Genomic DNA, 15,391 nt, shown 5'->3' with positions numbered 1-15,391 from the left:
TTTTTATCTATTTTGTTTTTGTATTTGATAATGGTGTCATTGTCCTAACCCATCTACATTATCATTATCAACACTATTAAAATCATTTCAATCTCGAATTTTTGAGGAACAACATCTCAAAAATTCGAGGTATATTAATTTTCTTTTCTTTTCTCGCCAGATGTGCAACTTTACTGGATTTTTTTAACAAAACAGTAAGCCTATGTTCCAAAAATTAATTACACATCACTTTCAACAACTTAGGCCTAGTTGTTAACAGTTTCACTAAAATTAGGTTTACCTTTACAAAATATCCAGACGCAAAGTAATCAGTAACCTAGCAGTCTTGAAGTTGATGATCAAAAAGGTACGAATTAATTGAAGGGCGCAGGAACAGAGACTGTTTCGAAAGTACTTATTAATTTCAACCACTCGCCAGGATTTATAGCACAATAACTGTGTACACAGCAGAAGTTAATTAAGGCAGTACTTAATAGATCCGTTAATTATACCTCTCTTTGTTTTATTTAAATCAGTGAATTGTATACAATTGATTGAAGTGTCTGCAATATTCAATGAAAACGATATAAAGAACTTCGCAATGAGATTAAATACGTTGTATTGGCTGTCGGTAAATATGACGTGAGAGATAAATAAAATAAAATTTTCAATAAATGTTACTTTGTTTGTTGTGCCCCGTGGGGCCAGAGGTGTGTAACTACTTCATCAACTTGTGTTCAACATATTTTATTTAATAAAATGGAATTTATTTTACGTCTGTTGTCTTATGAGGCACACGTTACAGTAGACGAATCTACGAACAGTTTTATTATAACTTTCGTGATACATACTAAATTAATTATTATGTTATCGCCTTACTCACGTAACTGTGATTCCAGGAGCTGCGGACTACCTAACGGGTTTGCCGGGGCTCCGGCTCGAAAAGCAGGAGTAGGAACGGGGTGGTTTTTAGTCAGTAAGAGTCTGACACTCCCTCTCGCCTCGCCCACGACGAGAGAAGTAATTAGATGATTTTCCCCCCTCAAAAAAAAAAAACCTGTGATTCTAGGCATAGGGCGCGTTGGGCGCGAAACTCGAGTCGCCAGCAGTCGCCGCGTCGTGTGTCGCGATATGCTGTTCATTAATATGAGCCTCTTTTTTTTTTTTTTTTTTTGTAACGCGATGGAAATCCTCATGGACTTCCCACGCCGTGGGGACGACGGGGGGGTGTGCCGGACTCTTACCGGCTAAAACCACCGCGGTGTTCCTCCACTGCCTGTGGCCGTGATCCGGGCTGCCCTCACGGATTCACCGCACCCGGCAGGCTTCGACCTACCGCTACTTTTGCGGCAGGTCCCGCCACGTTAGTAGCCCCGGGGGGCTGCTTCCTTCCTCGAGTAGCGCGCGTGGAACACTACGCTAACACCTACTCTCGCCTATACAGCGGACGTCTGACTCCCCCAGTCAGTCGCCCGCAGGCCTTTCCTATGGAGGTCGTAAATCGGCTGCCGCCTCACGGCGCTGACGATCGGCGCGTCTACGGCGAGAGGGAAAAGATGTTAACTCCCTCTCCCTTTCAGCCGCTTCCTTTGTCAACATGACTTGTTCACAGAAGGAAGCGACTCCGTCCCATGCACTCTCACTGTCGACCATAGCTTGTACAACAGTCGACAGTGAGAGGTCTGTCCCGCCGAGTACTGCAATGAGTTCACGGCGCGGCTCTGCCCATGCAGAACATTCTTCGAGCGTATGCCGCGCCGTATCCTCCAAACCACCATCACAATGATGACACACCGATGTCTGCTCCCGGCCTATGCGACACAGGTACTTTCCAAAGCAGCCATGTCCGGAAAGTACCTGCGTTATCCGGAAGGTTAGGACACCATGACCTCTGCCGATCCACGCCTCCATGACGGGACTTACTGCCGCTATAATGGCGTGCCCTGCACTAGGTTGCGCAAGTCGTATTTTCCACTCCGTTATTATGTCACGACGGAGTTCTGTCCTTCGTGCCTCAAGAACTCGAGGTGGATATCGCTCGCCCCGGGCAGCCAACTCCCCGCGCCACCTGTATAGCGATGCGAGAGCTTTTGCTTCCAAGTCCCAGGGTGGGGATCCAGCTAAGAGGCTAGCAGCCTCGAAAGAGACCGTGCGGTAACCCCTTATCGCCCTGATGGCCATCGCGCGCTGCGGACTTCTTAGTAAGGCGATATTGGGCGCCGTCAGTCCATCCGCCCAAACTGGTGCGCCATAGAGGGCCATTGACCGCACGATCCCCATGTATAGCCACCGGCAAGGTGTATTAGGATTCCCCAAGTTGGGAAGCAACCGCGAAAGCGCCGCGGCTACTCCCTCAATTTGGGAATCAGTTGCCGGAGGTGGGGTCCGAAGTTCCAACGACTGTCAAGGACCAGACCAAGATATTTAATGGTCGAATTTACTGCGATACGAACCCCTCCAACCACAATGTGTGAACCTGCCGGTGGACCCCGCCGAGCCCCATGGAAGCAAATGGCCTCGGATTTATTGAGAGCCACCTCCAGCCCCAGACGCCGGATTCTTGACACGACTTGCGCAACACCTGCCGTCGCCAGTAGCGCAGCGTCACGATAACTCTTCCCACGTGCCGATACCAACGTATCATCCGCATAGCACGTGACTACAACACCGTGAAGAAGAGCACCACGAAGTACCCAGTCATACCCGATGTTCCACAGGAGCGGTCCCAAGACCGATCCCTGTGGAACACCGGTCGATACCTCTCGCCGACCCCATCTTTGAGCACCCGGGTAGGTTATTGCCCTCTCCGATAGATAGGCCTCGACTGTGTGGCGGAGGTAGGCAGGCACTCCATGATACCGGAGTGCCTCCTTGATACAGCTCCAGGGCAAGGTGTTGAACGCATTGGCGATGTCTAAAGACACCGCCAAGACCACCTCCCCCCGAGACACAGCTTCATTCGCCAAGGTCTTTACTTGCATAATGGCATCTACAGTCGAACGCCCTTGACGAAAACCAAACTGGTTGTCTGCCAAATCTGGCCCTTCTGATGATAGGTGTTTGACGAGACGGTCAGTGATGATTCGCTCGAACAACTTGCCTACCTCGTCCAGCAGTACGATGGGCCGATAGGCAGACGGAGAGTCAGCCGGGCGTCCTGCTTTCCTGATCAAAACCAACTTTCCGGATTTCCATTGCTGTGGAAACCGTCCCTGTTCGAGGCATGCGCTCATCAGACTTCGCAGTCGAGGGGCGAGTGCCTCCATTGCCAGAACCCATGCCCGACCAGGAATTCCGTCGGGCCCCGGGGCGGTATTTTTGGCCTTGAGTCGAAGCACTGCCGTTCTCAGTTCGACCTGGGTAACCTCGGGCACTTCGTCGCCACTTTCGCTGACTCTTACGGTGGGCGCCGCCGGCGGAACCATAGTTGGTGGAATGTGAACTTCTCCTGCCGGAAAAAGGGCACTCACAATGTTTTGCAGTAGTTCCGGCCGCAAACTCTGGGTTAATGGAGGCGCCCAAGGGCGAAGCTTACCCCGGACTGCGAGGTATGGGCGTCCCCACGGGTCCCGATTCAGTGCAGCAAGTTGCTGCTTGTAGGCTTCGGACTTGGCCCGCACAATGGCAATTTTGAGTGCCTTTTTCGCCGCCCTATAGGCATCATAAAGATCTGCCTCGACGATGTGCGCGTCCGGTGCGCGGCGCCGTCTCCGCCGATATCTGGCGTACTGACGCCTCGCCGCCGTGCAGGCAGCACGAAGGTGCTCGATGTCTTGAGACCACCAATACACTTGTGTACGCGCGGGCAGCGTTCGATGCCGAGGCATCGCCGCGTCACAAATGTGTGTCATCGCCGTCTGGAACCACTGCGCTTCTGCGTTAATGTCAGAAGGCCTATCTGGTGCAGACACCCAAGCTTGGACGATTGCGGCTTCACGGAGCAGTTCACGTTTGAGCTTCTTTAGCGCCCACCGTGGACCAACCTCAATGGGAGCCACTGGACCTGGGCCGGGCGAGGTCTGCGCAGAGACGTCAAATCGGATGTAGCGATGATCTGATAGCGTCTCTACCTCTTCCAGAACTCGCCAATTCTGAACTCGACGTGCAACAGCTGGGGTACCAAACGTGAGGTCTACTATCGATCCCCCCGCATTCGCACGCACGTGTTAATGGAACCCCTGTTGAGTAGGGTTAACCCATTCTCAATGGCCCACTCCTCGACCTCTTCACCACGAGCATTGGTTGCTGGTGATCCCCAAGCCACTGATTTGGCATTAAAATCACCAAGGACTAATACTGGACGAGGATGATTACGACAGATGAGAATGCCCAACTCGGATAAAAAACTCTCGAATTCAGCGAGAGGTTTATTCGGAGAGAAGTAAATCCCAACAACCACTATCTCTCCAAACAACGCCGCGACATATCCTCGTCCCTTGACGATTTCTTCAAATGTCGGGGAACCCGCTGCGGTCCGCGAGATTAGCGTCACCAAGCCATCCACGTCGCAAATCCAGTCGTCCCTGTCTGGTACAAACCACGGCTCAGCGACCACCGCAAGATTTATCGACCACTGCGCCATGCTCTGAATCAGCAGATCTTGAGCCCGAGCGCAGTGGTTTATATTAGTTTGAAGGACGTGCAGAGCCATTACTGACAATCCATGTTTTGGGTCCTCTCCGCAGGCTGCCTAACTGCAGTAACAGCAGGTTGGGTTGAGGCAGAGGGCCCACCCTTCTTTTTCCCCCTCTTCTTGACAGTTTCAGCGCATGTCTTACTGTCGACACGATGGTCTGTCGGTCTACCCACCACTTCGCACTTGGGGCAGTGGGGTGGTGCGTCGCAGGTACTGGCTTTGTGACCAGGCTTTCCGCAGTGGTAGCACAAATCACCAACATTGACGCTGTGAGTGCATTTAACGCCTACGTGTCCCTCTTCCAGACATCTATAACATCGGCTAGGCCTAGGCTCAAGTAACTTGACTTGAGCCGAAACCCACCCCACTAGTATCTTTTGTCCAGAGGTTAATTTCTTTGCCGCAGCGACCGGGCAAGAAACCACAACTGAACGCATTCCCCTACGACCCGGAGACATTTCCCCTAACTTAATTTGGTCAGTGGAGCACTCTCCGTATCGTGCAACTGCATCCCGTACTTCATCGGAGGTCACCGAGTCGTCTAGACCCGACAATCGCACATTTACGCTAATGCTGGGCCTAGAGACTTTGATGTCATCAGGTTGAAAAGCCGTGCGAAGCTTTTCTGCGAGAGCATCAGCTTTAGGGCCACTGGAAGCTCCTGGAATTTGTAACAGGCGAGCACCTGTGGCTGTTTCGCGGAAGCGGATGCCGTCTATTCCCAGCTCCTCAAGTTGTATACTACTCTTTGCCATAGTTAAGACAGAGGCATAAGAGAGTCCCTTTTCCTCCGCTCCGGGCTGCAGTGTGATCATCACCGCCGTAGAACGCGGAAGACGCAACCTTCGCTTTTTGGCCTGCGTAGCCTGCACTGCAGCTTTTTGTGCCTTCTTATTCGCCTTTTTGGCTTTTTGCTTGGCCCCTACAGTCTCCCAACCATCATTATTCTGCTGTGAAGTCCCTAGAGCCGCAGTTGTGGCCCCAAGAATAGAATTTTTCTTCTTCTTCTTCTTTTTTTTCTTTTTCTTCTGCTTGGTTGCAGCGGCAACTTGAGGTGACGGTGTTTCTTTCGCCGTCACCAACGCATCCACCTCGGTTTCAGCTCCATTGAGCTCAGGACTTGCCTCCGTCACTACTGCCTTTGCTGCTTTCGCTGCGTAAGTTGGCAGTGGTGTTGGTGCCCGTGGCATTGCCTTGTCTACTCCCAGCGGTGGCCGTAGTAGTCTGCCCTCAATGACAGAAAAGCGAGACGCGAGGCTCGATATCTCCGTTCTGAGGAGTCGAATAGCCTTTGTCTCCTCAGATGAAGACAGACGCGCTGGTGGTGGAGGTCCAGCTTCATCTTTTCTCTGATTGAAGAGCTCTTTGCGAAGCTCTCCAAGCTCTTTCAACAGTTCCGCCATTTGTGCTTCTAAGCGAGCATTTGCAGCCTCCAGGCGAGTGTTCGCTGCCTCAAGGCGTCTGACTTCTTCAATGAATATGAGCCTCTAGCATGGCTTGAAACTAGTCGAGTTCCTCGTCAAACAGTTACGAGAGTAAGCCGATAACATAATAATTAACTACGAAGAGTTAGTAATATTAATAATACCTACCAGTTATGCGAATCTGTGCTCTACAATTCAAATATGGCATTCAAGCTTTTAATCCTAAATCCTCGTAACTGAGCTACAAATCATTAGAAAAGTATCCACGTTCCACAGCTTCTGACTTTTCAAACCAAATATTAAACTGATATAGAAGTTATCCGAATTACTAGAAAGGGCAGAGCTATCGTTGCCTAAAATTATAAACGGGGTACCCTCTACTGTTTGACTTTTGGAATATTATATTAAGAAAGTTCCGCAGTCAGTCTGACTCAGTTTCATTATATTAGCATAAAAGCAAAGTTAACGGTCAGATGATTGGACTTGAGTCATAGTTTGTCCTGAATCGTTTTTAAATGTATGCCGCTATGGCACTTTAATCTTTATGTCTCCCTAATTAAATTGTCGTGATGGTTGTGGTAGTGAGAAGTTTGTTATTCATGATTTATGTAATTAGCAGATAATTAATGACTTTTGGTGAAAACAGAATACTAATAATTCTTCTTTTTTGAGGGGGAAGACGTCATTCAATGACTTCTCCTGCTTAGGATGAAGGGAGTGGATGAGGAGAACGAGAGAGAGTGTTCGACTCTTACAGATAGCAGCATAACTGCGATCTTTGACCTTACCTGTAACAAGTGCGGAGATGATGAAGGTTAAGAGGGATTCGGAGTCCAACAGCGGATTGTCAGGGTATGTTTCGTTGATTAAAATCTAATTGTCATATTTATTGACTGCGACGGTTGGTGCGGTGGTTGAGCAATCGGCTGCGATACTACGGGTTGCGGGTTCGCAAGTCTTTGTGTTATACACAAGAGGAGAAAACCCCAGTGGGGGAAACGATAAAAAAACATATCATTTCTTAAAGTCGTGTCCAGACCTAATATTAAACTAATTTTAAGTTATCATTCTCAAGTCTCAAGCAGACATTAAACCAAATCTAAGTTTACAAGACAAAGCAAATAAATTGCATTTAAATTCCCTTACAAATAAATAAATATCTCTTTACGTAATATTTGTAGAGCAATATTCCGCTAGCTAAGGCTTGTTTTTCAAGATGTTTTAATAATGCTCGCAGTCAAGTGAGAGGGTAATAGTGTACAAGGAATACTTGGACTTTATTACATGCAGGCAAGCTGATCTCTCTCTTTTTATTGGATGGAAATGCGAGAATTTATTGCTCCTATTTTATTTACTTTAAATAACGTAATGTAATGTGACTTATTTTAGAATAAGGTAAGGTAAAGTGTGGGAGAGCCATGCTACGGCAAGGATAGGCCGGTTCGACCGGAGTGATATCACAGTTTCATAGAAAACCGACGTGAAACAACGCTTGCGTTTCGTGAGTGAGTTTACCGGAGGCCCAATAATTCCCAATTTACGATTCCCCAACAACCCTTTAATTCCTAGCCCCCAAAAGGCCGGCAACACACTTGTAGCATCTTAGGTGTTTCGGGTATCTATGGGTGGCGACGGTAATGCTTATTACTACGAAAATGGTTTTTTCGATATATTATGGTTTTTGAAAAAGTTTTCATTTCGCTACGCTGGTAAAGCCATACAGGTACATCATAATATTGATATTATGGCCAATGTATTATCAAAATATTTACTTCATTATGTTATTTGAAAACCATAAAAATATTCCACATTGGTTTTCTTTATATCCGTAATGAATACAAAACCAATAAATTATAATCATTAATGGTTTTTGGTTTTAAAACGGATCTTTTATAATGAAATTAAATTAACGGAATTGTTAAGCTAGTTAAATAAATAAGAGGAATTTTGATAACAATCAGTTTATGTAGGTAATGAAAACCACTTTATATTATATTTACAGTTTTGAATTTGTTGTTTTAAGCTAACAATACAATTTGCGATTAAAATTTTCATAAATACCTAGTATGGAAATTTTAAAATTTCCGTAAATAATAATTACGGAAGATAAAATAAAATGAGATCATTTAAATCAAATGATTTGCAATCTAAAATCATTATGAAAAGAAGATTACACGATCAAATACATTATAAATGAATTAAAAAACCAAGCAATACATTACCTGATTCGAGAATCACGCTTCCCTCTCGTAAGCAGTCACACTCAGGACCAACCACTCCAACGAGGCAGTCGGTACCTGCAACAAAAAAACAATGCCCTTTAAACTTGAGACAACAACACTCAAAGAGTGATTTACCCGTCAGTGTAAATGGAGAATCATTTACAATCCAAAACTTCTTAATGGACAGTCAAAATTGCTGCTAAGTACAGTTTAAGTACATCGGAACTTGTCAGCCTTTGAGTGACTCTATTAAAGTCAAATTGTTTTTATTATGATAGGGAGGATTACACTGTTTTAACTTGACATTATTTTGTTTAAATTTAGGTCAGGAGTTTGGTAAAGTTTTGCAATATCGCGATGATAATACAGGAGTAGGCAGTGCCTACTTTGTTAATTAAAATGGGAACCTATTGATATAACGACTAAACAAAGAATCTATACCATCACTAAAGTATTTGAGAAATCTAGATCAAGAATCTCAGTGCCTAAACCTCGCTAAATTGACCAGACCTATCTAAGTAACTCTTACTATTAATATCACATTCCAAAACCTATATCATGTTGGAAACTGACCCAATAACGAAACTAGAATGAAATATTATACTAAAAACGACTACATCATCGATATAGAAGGAACTTCCACAAATTAATTCATCGACCCTCACGTTACAATTGAACTAATAACATTATGAATGGATGGATCATCCATCATAGCGTGGTTTTGACGCGGAGGGAAACTTCGGAATCACTGCATCATATTCCATTAGATTTGATATAGGATTTTTTTTGTGGGATTACATCTGGTTGGTGGCTTTCAACGGATTATCTGTACTACTTGGAATATTGAAATAAATATATGGATATTGTAATTGAACGTTAACCCTCAAAATGTCTTATATTGTGTGTGTTAGATTGAAGGAAAGTTCGGTTATTCTGCATCAGGAGCCCCGTGACAGTCTACTGCCGATTTATAGGCCTTCTCATCCTAAGAGGACTTGCTAAAATCTTCACATTCACGCTATGTAAATACAAGATTTGTAGTTTCATAGTTTAGATGTAAATATTTAGCCACTTATTTTTCTCTATTGAATTCCAGCCGCATGAGAATTTTCCTAAAGCAGCAACAACGACCTAAAAAAATCTATGAAGACCTCTATAAAGATTTCGTTAACCTCTTCCTCCAGCATTTTCCTGTATCCCGATACTCTAAACAAATGAAGCGATAAAGCTATAAAAATTCAAAACCCATTTCCACGTAATACGTATGATCCGTAAAGTCGTTTGCTTAAGCAAAACTTAGCAAGGGATCCGTTTACCACAAACAATACGGGGCCGGCATACAAAAGACGATCACCGCTTAATATCCAATACCTTTACAAATTAAGGTATGAAAGGTCTGTTCGCAATGATTCTTGAACGAAATTCATTAATGGGCTATAAACAAAATCCTTTTGGGTCGAACGATCCCCTAAATGGGTGTTATTAAAATGAAGGGCTTTGAGAAATTTCCGATACTTTTGATATTCATTGCGCTTTTGGCATCAGCGTTATTGTATTATTTTGAAGAAAAGAGTTAATGTATTGTGTAAGAGGATATAATTCCTGTTTTGTTTCGTTGTGGGTATTTTGATTTGTGAATAGGCAAAATTTCGAGATTTTCATAACAGAATGATATTAGGTATGTAATGAATACATAAGGCGAGTTGAGTGTTCCAATTTTGGCAAATAATACTTTTGTATACGAACTGTAATAGAAATTTATTAAATATTAAAGACCGACGGGAAATTTTTATTAAAAGTCTACGCAAAGTACAACAGAAAGGGCTGATTATTTTTTCTCTTTTATTAACTCTTTTATTAGACCCCGAAAAAGTCGCTTTTATATGAAAACGTTCGAAATGAGTTTTAAACTAAAACAGACATTGTGTGACTTAATAATTTCAGTTCTACCCATATTTAACTGAACTTAGTTAACTGTAAATAAGTTATTACAATGGAATTAAATTCTGATGAAAAGGCTAAGGAAAGTGAAACTAGAACTCCTAGCACAATAAATATTATTGCGTCAATTTTAGAATAGAAATGCCAAAGACTGTTTTTAAGAAATGAAAAAAAAATGCTGTTAATTATTTTTAAGATGTTTACTTCAATGAGAAACATAAGCTAGTGTATTATTTTAAAGATAACTTATTATAGTTAGAAATAATGGTTACAATTTTTTTGGCAAGGGTTATCAAAACATATTTTCGTTGCCAATTCTCTTAATTTCAATTCTCTAATCAAGCTTACCCCATTAATAATATCTTATATTTAAAAAATGGTACTAAAAAAGAATTTCAACATCACAATTTATTGTCATACAAATTATAATCGCTTTTAGAGAAACCCTATACATAAAAATTAAGCTACCCAAAATAATCCAACCAAACATCCACAACGATATCACATGACCTTGAACATACACCAAAACAGATCACCCCAATCACTCCACAATACGAACAGTGCAGCCTCAACAGAAACGATGACGATCACAACATTTGACATCAACAATCACCACGATACTGCTTCAAGTTAGTTGGTAACTTGCAACTGACAGTGACAAACTGTTGGCAAACTAATCCTAACAGATTGCCGGCACCACCCAAGAGGTAATTAATTATACATATTGAGTATTCAACTGATGAAGTATTCAGTGGTATTGTGGATTTAAACGATCCGGTTTAAATACACTGGATTATGGTTGTTGGAGTAATGATTGAGTAACTGAGTTGGCTCCACAAAAAGTTTTCAAGGTCATGCTAAGGGTAAGAAGGTTTTTAATTGGATATTGATAGTAGAATAGAGAGAAATGTTGACTTCTAAATAATGATTTCCAATACCTTATGCTATTTATCTTGTTATTAAATGGCCAATCCACTTTACTCAAGCGTTCATTTTTTATAGGATAAGCCATTAGAGCAGACGGATCACTGCATGGTAAGCAATCAGCGCTGGCTAGGACACCTGAAACACCAGAGACGTTACAAGTGCGTTGCCAGCCTGGGGATAAGAAATTTGAGGACTGTGGGAGATATTAGGATTAATACACAATTTATCTCCATACGCGAAAAAGGCTTTCTTCAGCAGTGGGGCGATTACATGCTGGTATTGACGTTTATAATATATCATTAACAAATAGTATTTAAAAAATCTTGCATGTTACATTAGAAATAGGTATATCTCATAGGGACACCAAAAATACCTAATCCTAATGGTAAGTTATCACACACTTGAAACTGAACGAAAGAAGTTTAAGCTAATCCACGTCGCGAATCCTTTATGTAAAGTTTTCGCGACTACGATCCACTTCTTTAAGGCAAAGAGTGTCAATGTTTACGTCACTGGAGTCTCGTTCCAATTTATCGAGCGTTGTCAACACACTACCTTGTTTGTTTGTCTGTTTGTTTTATGGCAATAAAACGTCAGAGTGACAGTTTGTTTTTCGGAGACGTGAATTTAAATCAGTGCCCTTAACACTGATTGTGACTATTGCTTATTGTATTTTTTATATCTTGTTTGATGTTTTAAACTGTAACTAATGGCACTAACAATACATTCGATTTTTAGTTTTACTATAAGCAGAATTAAAACTAAAAATCTAATGTTTTTGTTTTGTCAGTGTAGCAATGATTTCCGCCTGTTTCTATTCTATATAATATGTAACAAATTAATTGAACTGCATAAATATTTATGAATTTATGAAAAAATAAACCTATAGCTATTATTTTTGTCGTTATACTATAGTTGTTTTTTTTTCATCTCGTGTATTATTTAAATATTCATCATTATACTATGCATAGCCCGAACCAATATAATCTCTGGGAGATATCTAGCATTCCAGCTAAGTGATCTAGCTTTACATAACTTAATTCTAAATCGGTAACAATATTAAAGCAAACGATACGTCATCGGATATTGGAACCGGACGCCCGTAAACGTACCTGGTGCGGATTTCTTGTCAGGGACGGAAATTAATCGACTGTCAGTTACCCTTGACTGGGATTGGCACTTGCATCTGCATTTCTGTGGCGTTCACTCAGTCGCGGTTATTGCATCACAGAGGGATATGAAACCACAGAGCAGCTCAAACGCAGAGAAAGTCCAACTAGACTATCCTATTCAAAAACTGCTTTAGGTATTTATATCATCTGGTATCGTAATTAAAAATGTTTGAAGAAAATTATTGTGTGTTAAAGAACACGATGTGGTTTATATTTCCATTATTATCCATCATTACCAGGAAATAATTTATAATACAAATTAATACAAAAAGCAACACGTATAATATTTTAAGATTTTTGTCACAAACTAAATACAAAAACGTAACAAAACATACTACATAATAAGGAGATAGACTCGTTCCTAACATAATTACGGCAGAACAAAGATGGATGTACGATATAGCCAGGAAGGAAACGAACATTGAGATGACAGATGATAGATATCTGTCGAAGAATATATCATATATAGGGGACCCTCAAATAAATTACGATAAGAATAAAATGCAGGAAAATATAATATTATCTAATATTTGAGTACTCGTCAAAGACAAAGGTATTTTAATGATGTGTGTTATAAAAATATGTTAAAAGTTTTTGCTGTGTTTTTTTTTAATGGGGTTAAGCCGGTAAACAAGCTGACGGATCACCCGATGGTAAGATGGCCCATGGACACTTGAAATACCATAGCTTTCTAACTAGCTTCTACCAGCGGCTTCGCTGTGCTCGTGTGATAAAAAGTATCCTATCACCCAAAGTCAGCTCATACCCTGTCTGTACACTTAATTTCATTAAAATCCGTTTAGTAGTTTAAGCGTGAATAATGGACAAACATCCCAACAAATAAATTTTCACATTTATGATATTAGTTAGTGTGATTGCTATACAATTCATCTCCTTATTATATCAACTTTAATTCTTTTAATAACAAAACTTCTGTTAAATTTACCTAGAGCCGTTAAGATAGCTATAGTACGTAGGTAATTGTGGTAAATGCTAGAAACTCGCAGCAGTAGCATCCACGTGGCGCAGATAGTTTATGTCTCGTGCCAGGTGCCAAGTGCTGCTATTTATCACAGTTCTTAACACGTTAAAAATTTATATTCTGCGGCTGCTTTCGTGCTCCTAAATATAAATTATTTTCTTTAATATCCAACGAATAACAAATACGCTTTTATGTGCTCAAGACAAACATGTTTTTATTTTGTAAAGAAATGCAGAAGATTTTTTTTGGAAGATTAAACTTAATTTTGAGCGTGAATAAATATTGACAAAAAGTGAATATGTACAAAATTGTTTGTTGAAAAAATATTATTCGTATTGCTTGTAAACAGCATGAATTTATTCGTTGAACAATAAAATTGTTGTTTTTATTTCCAATGAAATTTGCAAAGTTTCTACACATAATAGCAGATGAAAATATTGCTAAACGCCTGACCGAATTCTAGATTTATTATTATTAGTACTGAGAATGAAACCAAACATAATTACAATTCTTAATTTCGCAAAACAAAATTCTTAGTAATAGTTCTTATGATTACTTAACCTTAAAACTGAACAAACTCGGCCTATTTCTACCTAATACTAAAACAATATTTCACCTAAGACGTAGATAAAATCCTTGAACTTATCCGAAGTAACAGTAAAAGATAAGACGGAGGCCAAAAAAAAAGGATAGCACAGCACTCAAGCCAATTCTTAACTTCAAAGTGTCCAGACAGATTTTCTAAGCGCCCAAAACCTTAACCAATAAATTCAGCGAATTCCCTTTGTTCGAACAGAAATCATTCTGGTGAAAATAATTATTACAGAAAAAAAAGATCCTCATTTTTCTTGCAATTGTCTCTTGGCCTTTCATCTCTGGTGACCTTGAACTCATATTATCGTCTCGTTTTGTATAATTTGTCTCGACTCCAGACCGATGGTGAGTTCCACTGGTGTGTAACGTGAAGTAATTTATTGATGTCGTCCGTAAGTAGTTGTGTGTCTGGAAAAATATTATTCTGTAACGGAACCTTCTTGGTAGGTTTTTGAGAAATAACAACGGCTAGTATCTTAGAATTAGGGTGCTTTTGGATGTGTATTTAAGGCGAAAAAATTTTTCAACTGTCTCTACAGTTTTTCAATATCATTTTCCTTTCTGATTAAATTATTTAAATCTGATGTTTTTTTTTATCTGATGCTTTTTTAATCGGAGCCCCGGAAAGCCGATAGGCAGTGCAAACTGACAGTAAAAATTGTGCAGATTGGTAAGCTATGCGTCTAAAATACTTTAGATCATACAAAATATTCAACCACAAATACTAAGCACACCAAAATACCTAAGCTTGGTTTAACAAGACGCGTCCAAAAATATCCATCCAATAAAAAGTCTCTTTTGGCATCAAAACTGGTGCGATAACATGGAAACACAAATAATAATTCAAAAAATGTGAAAATTAAAGCCGAAATCTCAAGGAAAATGGAGTAATACGAGTTGGAACTCGTTTCGTTTTGAGAATGGCCTCAAAGGCAGTCCAAATTTCCATACTGTTTGGTTCGTTAGAGCTGACTTAGTGTCGTCTGAAAACCTCGTCTGTGTTGTCCTTTGATTGGCAGAATACATGGCGTACGTGGAAATTTCTGGTCTCAGTATACACTTGTTTATTTATTAAAGTTAGAATCTGTACCGAATATCGAAGATATTTCGTAAAATCCTACAACTGACTGATAGCTACCTCGTTAGTCTAGAGATCCCAATCGTAACAGTCTCTAAGCCAAATTTTCTGCAAAGGTTTTCAATTCCAAAACTTCCATTAATAGAGCAAAGACTGTCATGGTGCCTAAATTAAAATTACATGAAGCTAGCATTAAAAAGCTATTTAACATAATTTTAACCTTGGAGGAGAAATTTCCATTTTCCCGGCTTGGTTCGTTAACTCCGAATAAATATAAACTGGGAAGAAAATCATTATGTATAATTTAACAAATATTTCTGCTCCGTCTAAATATCAAATATATGAATATCAAAAGGCTGAATTAGAAGTATGAGAGATGAAGAGAAGTTTGTCGCAAGATACATAATATTATAATGTTTGTATAAATAAGTTTGGA

The 15,391-nt window shown here is 40.8% G+C and overlaps 1 protein-coding gene across 1 annotated transcript in view; it reads right to left on the bottom strand.

The window, feature by feature from the left end:
* LOC118267569 (connectin) overlaps nucleotides 1–15,391 on the bottom strand; it is a 291,288-nt gene that overhangs the window by 155,308 nt on the left and 120,589 nt on the right. Inside the window, exon 2 of the mRNA XM_035581635.2 lies at nucleotides 8,262–8,336. The gene's annotated coding sequence lies outside the window, so the exon portion shown is untranslated. The remainder of the gene's footprint in view (nucleotides 1–8,261; nucleotides 8,337–15,391) is intronic.

The sequence above is a fragment of the Spodoptera frugiperda genome, chromosome 6 (genome assembly GCF_023101765.2).
Source record: "Spodoptera frugiperda isolate SF20-4 chromosome 6, AGI-APGP_CSIRO_Sfru_2.0, whole genome shotgun sequence".
Taxonomy (NCBI): domain Eukaryota; kingdom Metazoa; phylum Arthropoda; class Insecta; order Lepidoptera; family Noctuidae; genus Spodoptera; species Spodoptera frugiperda.
The sequence above is the reverse complement of the archived record's forward strand: the minus strand, read 5'-3'. Positions and strand labels throughout refer to the sequence as shown.